General features: G+C 50.8%; 1 long non-coding RNA gene across 2 annotated transcripts in view; it reads left to right on the top strand.

Annotated features, from left to right (window-relative positions):
- The window catches only part of LOC112547297 (uncharacterized), a 386,761-nt gene that overhangs the window by 279,852 nt on the left and 91,451 nt on the right, over positions 1–15,458 (top strand). For both annotated transcript variants that reach the window (XR_012895672.1, XR_012895673.1), the window contains one exon: positions 2,326–2,399. This is a non-coding gene — a long non-coding RNA (uncharacterized LOC112547297). The remainder of the gene's footprint in view (positions 1–2,325; positions 2,400–15,458) is intronic.

The raw sequence follows: 15,458 nt of genomic DNA, 5'->3' as shown, positions 1-15,458 counted from the left end.
GAAATACATTGAGGCTGCCTTGTGCTCTTCCTGTTCCTAGGGTTGCCAGATGGTTTCAACAAAAATACCGGACACACTTGACATGACATCACAATCCACATTCCATCCGAGTTAGAAAATACCGGACGTTTCTATTTTCTCAATCTGTTTCCCGAACAGTAAGCTCAAATACTGGACTGTCTGGTTCAAAACCGGACACCTGGCAGCCCTACCTGTTCCGGCAGCGTGTCGCCGCCGCGTGGCTGCCAGTACATCTCGAGGAGTGACTGAAACGCACGGCGTCATTTCCCCTCATCGGGCCCAGAACGGAAAGCAGGCGAACGGGACTGCGGGGATAGGATTTTAAGGCTGCGTGTTGGTCAAAAATCCCTGGTGTAAAATGGTGGGCAGGTCTTAAGTGTAAAATGGCTCAGAGTAAAATGGTGGGCCTGGTCTTGAGAGAAGCTGGCCGCTTGTCTGAGGTGCTGAAGGCCAGCCGCTCCCCTGGAACACAGCAAGCACGGAGGGGATGCACGCCTGGCAGTGCTGAGCTCTTTATCACGGTGTTCCCCCCCCCCCCCCCCCCCCCCGCACAATCAGAACTTACTCTGCAATGTTAAACAAAAAACAAACATCATGGATATTGGACAAACTTCTCAGACACTTCGCCAAAGAATCAATGCACATAAACAGACATCAGGCCCTCTCACGGAGAGAAAGCTGTTGCTTGCCATTTCAGCCAGACTGACCATTCTCTCAATGACCTTAAAACGTGCATATTGCTTCAGAGAGATTTTAACTCCAGACTTCGAAGAGAAGCTTCAGAATTGTCATTCATGCTTACATTTGACACTTTATGTATGGGTCTCAACAAAGATGCTAATTATCTCACCCATTACAATGATAGTTCCCGCAATTATCACCCCTAATGTCATTACCTCACAGACACTAACCTTCACCCCTCACCCCCACTCCGTTCTAAAATTTGATTTGTCAATGTTATATGTGTTCACTTCTTTTGATTGTATCACTTTGGTATATAGGGTCGTGCCAATTTTCTTCCACAAATTGATCTGAGGAAGTGGGTCTGGCCCACAAAAGCTCATCGCCTAATAAACCATCTTGTTAGTCTTTAAAGCGATGCATAATTCTGTCTTTCGTTTCATGGATAACAAAGGCATTGAAAGTGGGACACGCCACAGTGATAGAGTTATAGTGGAGGGGGATCTAGGATGGAGATTAGGAAAAACTATTTCACTTGGAGGGTGGTGAAGCACTGGGATGGGTTATCTAGGGAGGTGGTGGAATCTCCATCCCTAGAGGTTTTTAAGTCTCGGCTTGGCAAAGCCCTGGCTGGGTTGATTGAGTTTGGGGTTGGTCCTGCCTTGAGCAGGGGGCTGGACTCGATGACTTCCTGAGGTCTCTTCCAGCCCTAGGATTCTATGATCTTTTCAGTGCTGTTTCCTTAGATAACACTTTCCCAAAAAACACACACGTCACAGCTGAAGTTAGGGGCTAGTCAGAAAATTCAAGCAGTATTTGTCAGCTCATTGAACGTACAGTGTGTTGTGGAAACAGGTTAATTTTGATCCCATTTTCTTTCAGGCTAAAAATGGGAAGGAGTTGATTTGAGAAACTGAAACTTCCTGGGGGAAAAAATTAAAAAACAGTGAATAGTGCTGCAGCACTTTAAGGTGCATCTACCCTGCACCGTTATTTCAAGAGAGCTAGTGTTATTTCTAAATAACAATGCGAGCATCTACACAGCCATTCCGTTATTTTGAAATAAATTCAAAATCACGGACGGCTTATTCTGACTTCTGTAAACCTCATTCTACAGGGAATAATGCCTATTCTGAAATAACTATTTTGAAATAAGGTGTGTGTAGACAGTCTACTTCTGCTATTTTGAAATAAGCTATTTGGAATAATTATTCCAGAATAGCTTGTTTCAAAATAAGCGTGCAGTATAGACCTACCTTTAGAGACTAACAAACAATCAGGAATTTTCATGTGGGTTGTGCCCACAAAAGCTCATGATCCCATCTACATTTCTTTGTTACTCTCTAAGATGCTGCTGGACTATTGGCTGTTTTTTAATTTTTTTCAGTGACAGGCTAACATGGCTCCCCCTCTGAGACTTTTGAACCTTTCTGGTTTTCCATGTTCAGAATAGAACGTTTCAGTTGTAGGTTTCAAAATTACTTCATTTCGGAGTTTATTTTATTTTCTATTCTATGTTTAAGGTCCAAATCAGTATACTATGTTTTGCTTGACTCAAAATGATGTTTTTTAATTTTGTTTTGCTTGGAATTTTGATTTTTGATTTTTTTGGTTCTCTTTCAGAGCACAGAGAATTTCAAAGCTGCAGAACTTCCCACATAATGGAAACTCTGGTTCCCTCCTCGTTTCAGCTACTGGTCAGTTTCTTTCTCTTTTCTATTAGCTTCAGGAGTGACATTTAATTTATGAATCAGATCTTTCCACAGGATACCAGTAAACAGTCGTTATGAGTATTTTAACCCTTTTTTCTCTCATTCAGTCTTAGTCCACTGTATCTGGAACAGGTCAGATTGTTAATTGGAGGAAAAATTCCAATTCATTTAGCCTTTTATTTGTTTGTTTTGCAAGTCATTTGTGAACGGATTACATTTCCTACAGATGTGTTCATCATTTGTAAACTTTGCCTAGTGGTTTATGAACAAATTGGAAGCAGGCTCAGAGGCTGAGAACAGTTTGTTTCCACCATTCAGAATTTAATATATGTCATGTTTGAATGGCCACTGATTAGACAATTAATAGATTTTAAATAGGAACAATGATGAAGACCTATGAGTGCACTCCCTGGTATGACTTTTCCAATGAACATCCATTCACGAGAAATGTTGTAAAGCTTTGGAGAGTCACCAAAACTTGAACAAAACTAATTACAATGGCCCCACAAACAACAGCAGAGAACACTCGGCGTTGTTTTATTCATGGAAACAATTATGACTCACTTGATGTTCTTTGGCTGACTCTGAATATGTTCTAGGCTCATTTTTTAGATTTGCCAATAATGAGATTAAGTTTGGAGACTGAGCAGAAACAAATGCACCTCTGAGTACCAAATCTATCTCCCAGAAAAGAGATTTCTTTGAGTGGAATTTATTACAAAGCCAAATGTCATTTTCCTGGATGTTCACTTAATCTGACTAACAAGGCAGTTTGTTGCATCCACTTCTCCTGCAGTATTTTAATTTTAGCTTTTTCGTCTTGCATTTTCACTTTCGTCTTTTCTGCCCATCTGTAGCTAAGGGAGCAGCATGAAAACGCTTCTAAGATTCTGTGTAATGGGGCTGATTTTTTTTATTCGTGGCCATAATCGCTGTCTCAGACTCAGTTCTTAAACACCGGGCGTTCACTGATTTAAGCATTTTTGTCTAGACTGTGTTTGATCCTCGTGCAGCGCTATTAAAGGCATCTCTACTGCTGCTCACCGCTGCAGACAGCTGCTGCATTTGCATACCGTGTTCCTTAATACAAACAAAATCCTGATTTCCAAAATTTCTTTGGGGAATACCGCACGGTCGGCCTTGTTTGCTTAGGAAATATATTGACACAAGTCTTGCTCGGGACAGAAATGCTTGCTAGGGGATGCTTCCTGACATCCGCCGGCTGTGTGGGCAGCAGCGCGTGGGCTGTGGAGTGTATCCTGCGCACGGATCCCTCACGCCATCTTGTCGGCTGAACTCCCAAATCGGGTGCTCGTTTTGCCCTGACTTGGCCGGTGAAAACAGAGGGCCGTTTTCCGACCCCGACTTCGTGTGCAGCCATTTCGGTCGGCGGAACCCAAGAGCGCCCGGCTGCCATCGGACAAGAATCCGCCTGGGGGAAGGGAATTTCTGGTCAAAACTGCCTCTCTTCTGTGGGCCTGTGCATGGCTGACACTGTCCAGACAGTGGCTGGGGAAGGAGCGTTGCGTGCGTGGGGAGCCACTCTCCCAGGCCTGCAGGTCCACGCCTGGGCCGCGGTGAGGGGAGTTAAGAGTGATCCTAAGCCACAGGGGAGGACAGACGTATAAGGCCTGTTGTGGCCGCTGCCGAACTCAGCTGGGGCTTCTGAGGTTTCAGAAGGGCTGGCCCATATTTCGAGTTCTACCTGGTGAGATGAGAGTTAAGCCAAGCCCTGGGCACCAGGGTATGTGTGAATCATTGTGGGGCACATGAAATGAATGAGTCTGGGGGTCCTTTGGTGGAGGGTTCCTCCGCAGTCGTCTGAGTGACTGACCCTGGAGACAAAACTACGCTTCTTTGTTTTGGTCCTTATATGGCCCCATCACCATACTAGCTCAGCACCTCACAGCCGGATTAATGCTCTTCCCCTCACCGCTCCAGGGGGCGGAAGGGGAAGGCTAGTGTCTGAGGCCCCGAAAGCCCAAGGACTTGCCCAAGGTCACACAGGAAGGCAGTGGAAGAGTGGGGACTTGAACCCAGGTCTGAGGTTGTGCCCTAACCTCTGGACAGTCCCGCCACTTGAAAAAAAAAAATCACGTTTCAGCGGGGAAAACACTTCCAATGGAAAGGTGAGAACGTGCCAAACCAGCAATGAAGGTTTCCACCAAATTGTAAGAGTCCGTAAGCGCTGCTTGTGGGGTCTAGGGAGATAAGTGATTGTGCTACTCCAGCTGTGAAGCACGCCCTGGTTTTCTTTGAGGGAGAAAGGACACCAATGGGCAGAGATCTGCAAAGGCCACGCGCTGCTCAGACACGTATAAAATCCTGGGTGATTGTTCCCGCCGCCTCTCTGCGCCGCTAAGATCGGAACCCCCCGACGGGTAGCTGGAAATGGATTCCCCACGTGAACGGCTGTGCCCGAAAGAGAGAGGAAAACACCATTTGAACACATTGTCGGGGAGGCATGTGACTCAGCAGAGTGAGTCGAATGAGCTGGTTTGCATCTGGGGACTTTCAGCTCCTCCAGGGTAATTCAGGAACTTTTCTTTCCCCTGGCATAGAGTTCAGAATTCAAAGAGAGCTTGTGAAGGAAGGGCAAGGAGGGACGGGCTAATGGAAGGGAAGAGGCGGTTTCTTAGGGCGGTGGGGAAGACAGCTTTGAGCTTAAACAATGAGTTTGCATGAGCAGTTCTAGGCCTGTCTCTGCCACTGATGCATTGCAGGGCCTTGGGCAAGTCCCTTATCTATTACTGCGATAGTGCCAAGAGGCCCCAATTAGAGATCAGGGCCTCGCTGTGCTAGGTGCTGTACACACACACAAGAAAGACCATCGCTGTTCCACTGAGCTTAGTGTCTAGGAAGAAGCTTAAAGTTCCTCTCCCTGATTTGACAATGGGCGCTGTTGGATAGATGCTGTATCTGCACAGTAGCTTCTGTTGCAACCCTGGGGCCTGAGCATTTACCCGAGCTGGTGTTTGATCAGGACAGAAGCCGTCTCCTCCCCGCTGGAAGGCTTAGGCAGCGGATGTTTGGCGAGCGCTCAGATGGGCAGCGCTGGGTGCCAGCCCAGCGAGACGGCTGGAGGGGGTGCAGTCACAAGCCACACAATGGGCCCCGGGCCGTGTCCTGTCGAGGCAGAGCATGTATGTCACGGGGAGCCAATGGATGTGTCCATCAGAACAGGTTTGTTCCCTCTCACTCACAGATGGGATTTTACGACAACATGCGCCAATGTTAATATTCCGCTCATTCAGTATACCCAGGGGTGGGCAGGATTCTAGGAATGGGTGGAGGTCTAGGGTGAGACTCAAGTCACCTGAGACCTGAGGGCCTTCTGTTAGAATCGATTCCTCCCCCCGCCCCCCTGGATTGTAGTTTATCTTCACCTGTGACTCCCCACTTCCTGGTTCCCAAAGGGACCAGCGGCAAACATGCCTAAAGCTCCAGGGACAGCTGTCCTCACTGGCTCATCTGGAACCAAGGACGCCAGCTTTCCACGAGAGCCAGTTCTGCCGACCTTGCTTTGCACGCGCATGTGGCTTATGTAAGTCGGACACTTCCCGGCGCTGGACTGAACCCCTTGAGACTTGCCATAGCTTTGTCCTGCAGGTTTGATTTAAATTTTCAGTTGCCAGAGCGTTTGATTTCACGCCAGCTAAAATGATGCACCGACTTAGACAACACGCAACTGTCCCCGCCCCCCAGTCCCTCCCCCTGCACTTTAGCAGACAGCATCTGATCTGCACATCCCAGCGTTTACGCTGGGCGTGGCACCCTCGTTTGCTGAGTACCGGGACAGACAAGTGCACTCTGAGAGTGTGTCTAGACTACAGGGTTTTGTCGACAAAACTATACCTGTCTCTACACTGCCGCTGACTTCTGTCGACAGAACTCAGCAGTTTTGTCGATGGAGGTAAACATCATTCTACGAGGAATAATGCATTTTGTCGACAGAATTTTGTCAACAGAAGGTGTTATTGCATCTACACTGTCCTTTGCGTCTACACTCTCATGTCGACAAAGCGGCTTGCTTTGTCAACAGAACTAGATGGAGTCTAGATGCTCTTTGTTGACAGAAGCTTTGTTGACAGTATCTGTAGACAAAACTTCTGTCGACAAAAGCCTGTAGTCTAGACATACCCTGAGTGTCCCCAGCGAACCATGCATAAGGTCCAAGGCAGATTTCCGAGTGGGGGTGAAGAATTTCCCAAACTACTGTGAGTCTTGGAATCCAGACAGCTCGATGTGCAATATCGAGAGCCTTGGCAGAAGGGTCTAAATTCACCCAAAGGCAGAACAGAAACAGCACACTTGTCTGTCTGCGTCTGTCTGTCTGTCTGCCTGAAGGAGGCAGTAGGCAGTTTGGTCTCCAATCTGGATTGGGAAGCCTGTGGCTTTACAATTAGGAAAACCCTAGAGACATGACAAAAAAACCCAAATTTCTGTCTGTTCACCTGAATGTGTTGTGTAACCCATACACCCGCTGGGCATGGGGCACTGTCCCATCTCGGGGCACTGAGACCACGTACAGAGAGAGACAATGGGTCTGCTCTGCAGCCTTAGCTGAGCCAGCTGGCTTTTTGCTCACCCAGTACAGGCTCCTGCACTAAGCTCCAGAGGTCCCAGGTTCAAGTCCCCTGTGGGCGTTATAGTGGGTCTCCGGAGAGAGTGTATTGTATAGAAATGCCTCTGTTATGGGGGATCTGACTGCCTTTATTTGGGCTTTTGCTCCCAGAATGATCGTTGTGCCGCTAGGAATGATGGGAACCAAAAAAGGCCTTTGTCCTGATTTCTGGGCCGGTGGGCCCCACGAGTGGAACTGCTCACAGTGAGTAACGTTAGGGACGTGGGTGAGTCTTTGCCAGGAGGAGTCACTGTAATGTCGGGGAGTTCAGGGACAGGTTTGTCAGACGGGCTGGGGCAAAATGGTAGCCCTGGTCCCTGAGTTCAGGGCAGCTCAGTCAGTCATAGCTGGGTGAGTTACAAAGCCGCCGTGTGTCACAGGAACAGCCCCGAAAACGGGACAGGCGTGCTCATACGCGCCTGGAGTCATTTCCTTTGTCTGCCTGCGGGCGTCTAGTAAAGGCCCAGCGCTGAGGGCCAGCATGGGCGTGGCAGCACGGTTAAAACCACATGTGACAGGAGGGACGGTTCGAGTGTCTGGCGGGTGATTAACAGCATCCGGAAAACTAGATCTGGTTGCAAAAGTTCCTCTGTGACCCCCAAACCTTCTGGTTTCATTGCAGATTGGGCGTTTTCATGGGAAATACCTGCCTTGGGTTGCCAGACCCTGCAAAGAACCCCCTCCCCCCCCCACGTTTTTAAACAATCAGTGGAAATGCCTGGGGTTTGTTTCCTCGCCGCATGTTTTGATGGAGGGGGGCGAATCGGTTTCTAGCCTGCTCGCCTGGCAATCCAGCCTGCCCGGGGACTGGACAGACGGGGGAGGGGAGGAGCAATTCACACCATCTCTGCACATGTTCGCCATATCGAGCAGCCTGTGCTTCTGACACGGCCATGCACCAGCAACCCCATGGAAGGGCTGGACTGAGAGCTTGTGAAGTGGCTGAAGGGGTGTAGACAGGAGCCTCCCCTCCAACCGCACCCCAATGGCACTGGGGTTGGAGGGATGGCGCTAGGAGGTGAACGGGTAACTGGTTAATCGATTACCCAGCAAACATCACCCTGACCAGTGGGAAACGGTTCCCTGGGAGCAGCCTCTCGTCTGCAGCCGGCCACAGGCAGGGCGCAGCTCCAGCCCCACTGGGCCCCCACACAGGGCCACCCGCCGGCAGCCAGCCCTGCATGGGATCCCGCTTAGTTAACCAGATAATACCTGATTCATTGGGATTTTTCTTCCCTGGATAGCCCAAGGAGCCCAGGCAGAACTGCAGCCCGCCCAGCTGTCTTGAGTGAAGTCACAGCTCCATGCTGAGAGCCGAGAGATGGGGAGGAGGGGCTTGGTACAATACTCCTGCATGGTACTGTAGAGATGGCCACTCGGGGGGGGACATGCACTGCACCCTCCTAGCGCTGGTACCCTGTGGGTGCTCCCTTCCTGCCCTGAGCAGCGCCGGGAAGCACCCCCCTACCCAAGGGGCAATAGCTCCCTGAGCAAAACTTGGGCAGGTGCAGCTAAGACCCCCTCCCAGCAGGCCTACGCCCCCCTGGCACAGACTGCCCCCTAAGCTGTGTCTGTGTTTGTCCCACCCCTGTGGCCAGTGCATCCAGCTATCTGCCTGCGCGCGTATCCTCTGGCCGCGTGGGATGGCGTTTGCCGCGGCGGGCGCTGCCGTTTGCCAGCCCTCCCCACGTGCAGCGGGTCACACTTCCCTTCCCCAGGCCCATAGGAGACATGAGCTTATGGGTCCGTGTCACCCGGCTTCCGACTCCTTGCACACGGGACTCAAAAGCTGCTCCCTAATTGACCTTCATTGACGTGCTTGGTAGCTGGTCCCTTCTTATTCCAGCTCCCCCAATAGTTATGGAGAAATAATTCCATGGGCAGTTCTATTACATTCAATTACATTGGAAACAATTACATTAAACCACACAGCTAATTAACAGCAACCTTCATGGTGAACGCTTCATTAGGAGCACGGTGTTATTGCTCCAGGCCGTATAGGGACCCTGAGCCATCCCCTCCAATATTAACATGTCCGGGTGAATTTTTTGCCAATAAACTTGTGCGTTGGCTGTGGACTCCGGGGACAGCACTTATAGATCTGTCTGTAACGATGCTAATGTGCCGCTTTCTGGTAATTTTCTATTAATTGTTTGCACTCCCGATGTGTCCTCAATCCATTAGTTACACTTCCAGGGATCCTACCAGCCAATAAATTCCAGGCGGCTGCAACCTGCTTTCATACCATCATCCCCAAAGCGAATGGTTTTAATTCCATTGAAGCAAATCCATATCGGGGACTGTCCCTTTGCACGCCTTTCCGCCAAACACGGGGAGGAAGCATCGTCGTTCCGTTCTCTAGGGGTTTGCCTGCGGAGTGATGATAAGGGGGCCGGATTTGAGCGCTGACACGAGAGGTGAAAATCCAGAGATCCAGAATATTTAGTGATGTTTACCCACAGTAATCAGCTTCTCAGATAGATGTCACCAGGAAAGCACTTGCTGCATTGATTGCACTGTTTCCCATCTTCTGCCCAGGGGCAAACAGCGCTGATTAATATTTCACAACATTTTTTTTTTTGGTGCTCAGAGAGCCTTGATAGAGAGACACAGAATATGTTACTATCTCTTGTGTTTGCCTGCTCCGGCAATCATTGGACTCAATCACTCTTGCAATGTTTTTATGAATTAATAACAGGCACTTTGGAGGGAGATGGGGAAAGCAATCTGTAGACCCTTAATGAGCACCATGGGGACTAGCTGCTATGGTATCTGAAATCCTCTCTCTGCTTTGCTCTAAATCATTGTCTCTACAATTACCTGCTTCCAGTCCATTTTCGATGGCTATCATTTCGTGGCTAAGTACACCTGCCTTCCCGCGGCGCGCTCTCATTCATCAAAAGGTTGCCATTGGAAGCTGTCCCAATTAATTTTTTTTTTTTTTTGCTTTAATAAAAGCTCACCTTTGTCAGCGCTGACAAAATGTTGATCTTCCCTCCCTCATTAGAGTTTATGCTACACCAACTGATGCAAATGACCAAAACCCTTGTGGAAATTCCTCTCTCGAAGGCTGCCGACTGGATTTCCATGGCGAATTTTGTGTCAAATGTGGGTTTTGCGAGTGGACGAGGGATACACAGGCTGGGGAAAGCAGGCATTTGTTTTCTGCGCCTTTCCTTATGAATCATAGTAGTCGTAATTATATTAATGAATAAAAGCATGACAGGGCCCGATGCTCCCGTCGGAGCATGAGGGGTGGGATGGGGTAAGGCGATGGTGCCTTGAAGCCCTCTTGTTGGCTAGGCCCAGATTCTGGGGCCAATCAACGCCAGTCCAGGTCCCAGGTGAAAATTATTCGGGCTGCCCTCAGCCAATGGGGGGGTCATTCTAGAATTTGAATCATCAAATCCGAGGGCTGGCAGAGACCTCGGGAGGCCACCAAGTCCAGCCCCCTGCCGAAAACAGAACCAGCCCCAACTCAACCATCCCAGCCAGGGCTGTGTCAAGCCGGGACCTATACACCTCTAGGGATGGAGATTCCAGCCCCTCCCTAGGGAACCCAGCCCAGCGCTTCCCCACCCGCCTGGGGAAATAGCTTTTCCTAATCTCCAACCTCGACCTCCCCCACTGCAACTTGAGACCCTTGCTCCTTGTTCTGCCACCTGCCCCCACTGAGACCAGCCTCTCTCCAGCCTCTTTGGAACCCCCCTGCGGGAAGTTGCAGGCTGCTCTCAAATCCCCCCTCACTCTGCTCTTCTGCAGACTAACTAAGCCCAAATCCCTCAGTCTCTCCTCGTCGGTCATGTGCTCCAACCGCCTCATCATTTTTGTCGCCCTCCGCTGGACCCTCTCCAGTGTGTCTACATCCCTTCTGTAATGCTGGGGGTGGGGGGGACCATGCTTTAGGGAGGCCCATTCCACCAGATGCACCCCATGTGCTGGAGGGTAAGTAGTCAAGTCCGCTCTCTGCCACCAGGATGCCAGGAAGACCAACTCGCCTCCCACTCCCCTGGGCCGCACAGCGTCCCTCAGAGGCGCCTGTTGGACGGAGTATTGGCATTCCGGCAGCGCTTGGATGGTCCTCTCCGGACCTGTTGTGCAGCACTGCGCGCGCGCACACATACATACACGCACAGACACACATATACACACGTACACATGCACAGACACACATATACGCGCACACACATGCGTACATGCATATACACACACGCACTCATACATATACGCAGACTCATTCACACACACATGCACAGACATGCATACACACACACATATACACACATACACAAGCCCTGGCTGGGATGGATGAGTTGGGTTGGTCCTGCTTTGGGCAGGGGGCTGGACTCGGTGGCTCCTGAGGTCTCTGCCCGTCCCAGGATTCGATGATTCAAATTCTAGAATGACCCCCCCATTGGCTGAGGGCAGCCCAAATAATTTTCACCTGGGACCTGGACTGGCGTTGATTGGCCCCAGCCTCTGGCAGGCCGTTGCTATGTTTACCTGCGCCTCTGCAGGTATGGGGTGATTGCAGCTCCCATTGGCTGCGGACCGCCATTCATGGCCAATGGGAGCAGCGGGACGTGGCACGGACCAGGACACCACGGCCAGCAAGAGCTGCGCTCGCCCGATAACTGTAGAGGCCCACCAGGGACTCACCCTGCAGACCAGATCCGGCCTGCGGTCTGGAATTTTCCCACCCGTTACGTAGCATCACTGCCCATGGTTGTAAGGTATTGACCAGCTTTTCTAAGCAAGCACATTTATTCTCCAGGGGAAAGCACTACGGAGGAAGCGAATTAAAACCTACGCGCATGCTAATTAGCTTGCCCAAGATCACCCAAACAGGGCCTCTGTGTTAGACCCTGGAGTTACTTTGAGGCCTGTTCCAAATCCCACTGGGGTTTAGGCTGTGTGCCAAAGCCTGAATTACGTTGTGCCGTGCCAAAAATTGTGCAGGGAGGCAAGAGTCTGGAGAGGGACGAGTCAGGGCCTGATCCAAAGCCCCACTGCAATTAACGGGTCTCTGCATTGGCCCTGGGTGGGCTTTGGCTCAGGCTGTAAGCGGACAGAGCGCCGATGCTTAGTCAGTCTGAAGCATTAGCAGCGTTGTCACCCTGAGCTAGAAGAAGCGCGAGGCACGCCGGCAGGCTGGGATGGGAATGCTGTGACTGCTGATCCATGCTCTGTGGACAGAGTTGGGATTTCTGGCACGTTCCAGCACTTCTCCAGAGCAATAAATACACGGGGGAAAGAAGATGCTTACGTCCAAAAAACGCCAAGCCCATAGACCACAACGGTGGCCACTTTCTCCATCCCCACCGGCAGACGCTGATGTCCAGCCTATACAAGTGTGTCCCAAGCCGGACGGGCCTGCCTAGAATGCCAATGTGCGCGGGTGTAGTCTGGAAACATTAATGTGAATTTCCTATGTGTGCTGGCAACCTGATTCCAAAATTAGGTCTGTGTCGTCCCAGGAGATATACCGTGCGGGCTGATGAATGCTCATCGTCAGTTAGCTCGCAGAGGCAGCCGCTTATTGGCAAACCAGTCGATAGAAAATTGCATTTTGTTTCCTAGCAAACAAGGGAAACGTCTGGTTTGGAAACGTCCTGTGTTTCACTCTGTGTGGTTCGCTGGCTCCTTGGCAATGACTTTGCAGAAGATTGTGGGCCTAGGGCCGGTGTTGACTAGGGCCCAGCGCTCTGCTACGGGGGAGACGGGCAGTGCACCCGCTACGTCGTGCATCGGTGTCAGTCACTTCACTCAGGGGGGTGTGAAACCACCCCCCCGAGAGACGTTACACCGCCTCAGCGTCGATGTGGACGCGCTCTGTCTGGACAACAGCTCTTCTCAACAGCTGTTTCAAAAATGAAAGTGCGCGCCGGGACGCGTTAGTTCGAACCAAACCCCTTGGTTCGAACTAACGTTACTCCTCATTTTTTGATGTTGAGTAATGTTAATTTGAACCAGAGTCGGCCCAAGGTACGGGTCAACCGGGCTACCACCCGGGGTGCCCCATTATAGGGGGTGCCAAGCCGGGCCGGGTGGGGGCGGCACCACGCATGCTCCGTGCTCCTGGGGCGGTGACATGCATGTGCCAGGTGCTTGGGGGCACGGTCACACATGCGCTACACACCCGGGGCGGGGCCACGCATGTGCCGCACACCCGGGGCAGGGCCGTGCATGCGCTGGGTGCCCGGGGGTGGAGTCACACGTGCATTGCACTCCCAGGGGTAGCGCCACGCTCCTGGGCCCTGGGGCACACAAATAGCTCGGGTTGGCCCTGGTTTGAACCAAGGGGTTTGGTTCGAACTAACACGTCCCGGCACGCACTTTCATTTTTGAAACAGCTGTTGGGCGGAGTAACGCGCCGGCGAGATCATGCTAATGAAGCGCGGGATATGTAGACAGGCCCATAGTGAAGAGGTCAGCCTGGTGATCAGTGGTCCCTTCGGCCTTAGAATCCTTAACTCTGTGAATAATTAGCACATGGAGAATATTTTATGAGCAGCGGATATGCTGCTGGACCTTGCAAAGCCAATGGGAACCTTGTCCTGACTTCCCTGGGTTCAGGACCATGCCCATTGTCTAGTTAAGGACCCAAGGCCCTTTAGGTAAATTATCCCCGTTGTACGGCTTTGGAAATAGTGACTAGTAGCCTTTTCTAAATCCACCGAGTCTAGTAACCGTTAGTGGCTGAGTCTTGACAAAAACAAAGGCAGTGCCTTGCCGGTCCCAATCAGCCGCTCACTCCGCTAGACTGCACCTCTCGCAGCACTGAAATGTCTTTTCCTGAACTTTGGGGTTGTTTTTTTCCGGAGTGTAGCTGAGATAAGTTGCCACCAGAGAGTCTGATGTTGGCAATCTTCTGATGCATTCTTCACTTCTCACGGTCAACCGCTGATCTTTAAACAGCACCGGTGCGGCATCCAACTGAGCAAGTTAAAATAAAAGCCGATGGTGATTCGCTAGCCCTTCCTTTTTACGAGTGCAGCCTTTGCACACTGCATCTGCTGTAGCTAGGACCTTTAGGTTTCGCAGGCGAAGTGGGATAAGAACTCAGGCTGAATGCACTGCTGAGCCCCCTGGTAACTTACACCCGCCAGTGCCTTTGTAAGTGTGCCTAACTCCAGTGGGTGCGGTTTGAGTTGCAGATTGGCCTATGAAATGCTTAGGTGGGAGCCTGTGGCTCCTGGCTAGCTCGCCAATTAGACCTGCAGAGTATCAGCATTTCTCAGAACACGGCATTTTCTAACGCCACTGGAGACATAGCCACACGGTTCCCAGCCCTGCCGACTAGCTCGGGCTCAAGAGTAAGACATGACAACCTGGGTTGACAGCTTTGGGATTAATGTGTATGAGGGAGCCTGGATGTGAACCCAAGTTGTTCACCTGAGTTAAATGGCAAGTTACAGTTTATTCCTGGCACTTTCAGCCCGAGTTAGCTGGCCAGCTCACCCGAGTTAAGAACACACCTTCTGAGCGCCCTCCCTTGACTGCCAAGAGGGGTCTGTCTATGTGAGTTGGGAATTGCACCCCCAGCTCCAGAGAGAGCCAGAGAAAGAAGGAGGAAGTGTTGCCTACTGGTCAGGGCACAGAGTCAGGAAACCCGAGTTCTACCTCCAGATCGACTTGTGGAATTTCCATCACTGGAGATATTTAAGAGCAGGTTAGATAGACCCTATCAGGGATGATCTTGGTCCTGCCATGAGGGCAGGGGACTGGACTTGATGACCTCTCACGGTCCCTTCCAGTTCTAGTGTTCTGTGATTCTCTCTTTTTTTGACATACTTAAACAAGTTATTTCACCCCCTTGATTTCAGTGGGAGTGGGCTGTCTAAATGTGGGGATCCGCTATCCCTGTGCCTTGACTTCCCCATGTATAAATAGCAGGTAATAGGTTGTTCTTGCTTGCCTCCGTAAGTTAGTACAGATTGAACCTCTCTAGTCCAGCACCGGAGGGATCTGACCAGTGCTGAATCGGAGTTTGCCGGACTACAGGAAGTCAATATTGTCTAGCAGCAACACCAACACTTCCACTGCTTGCTGGGCTAACTAGAATCATGCCGGATGTTGCTGGGCTAGAGAGGTTCCACCTATACCTGTAAATGTGTTTGGGATACTAAGAAGAAGGGCACGATACAAAGCGCAGCGATCTGGCCACCTGCGGTGGTTGTCTCGGTCAGACCCGATATTGTTACAGGGCTGTCCTGCCTGTGAAGAAAACCATTATGGATGTGGCAATGTCACTCAGCCCTCCTGCTTTGGCACGATCGTGAGAGGAGTCGGGCTCGGATTTCAGCTGGGGAGAAAAGAAAACATGAGCCCTCGTTTGGGATGTTTCCAGCCTTAAAGAGACCCAATTAACATAGTGTTTGTACAGCGCCTAGCACCATGGGGTCCAATGCTAGGCCTCC

This window comes from Pelodiscus sinensis, chromosome 14 (assembly GCF_049634645.1).
Source record: "Pelodiscus sinensis isolate JC-2024 chromosome 14, ASM4963464v1, whole genome shotgun sequence".
Classification (NCBI taxonomy): domain Eukaryota; kingdom Metazoa; phylum Chordata; order Testudines; family Trionychidae; genus Pelodiscus; species Pelodiscus sinensis.
The sequence above is the reverse complement of the archived record's forward strand: the minus strand, read 5'-3'. Positions and strand labels throughout refer to the sequence as shown.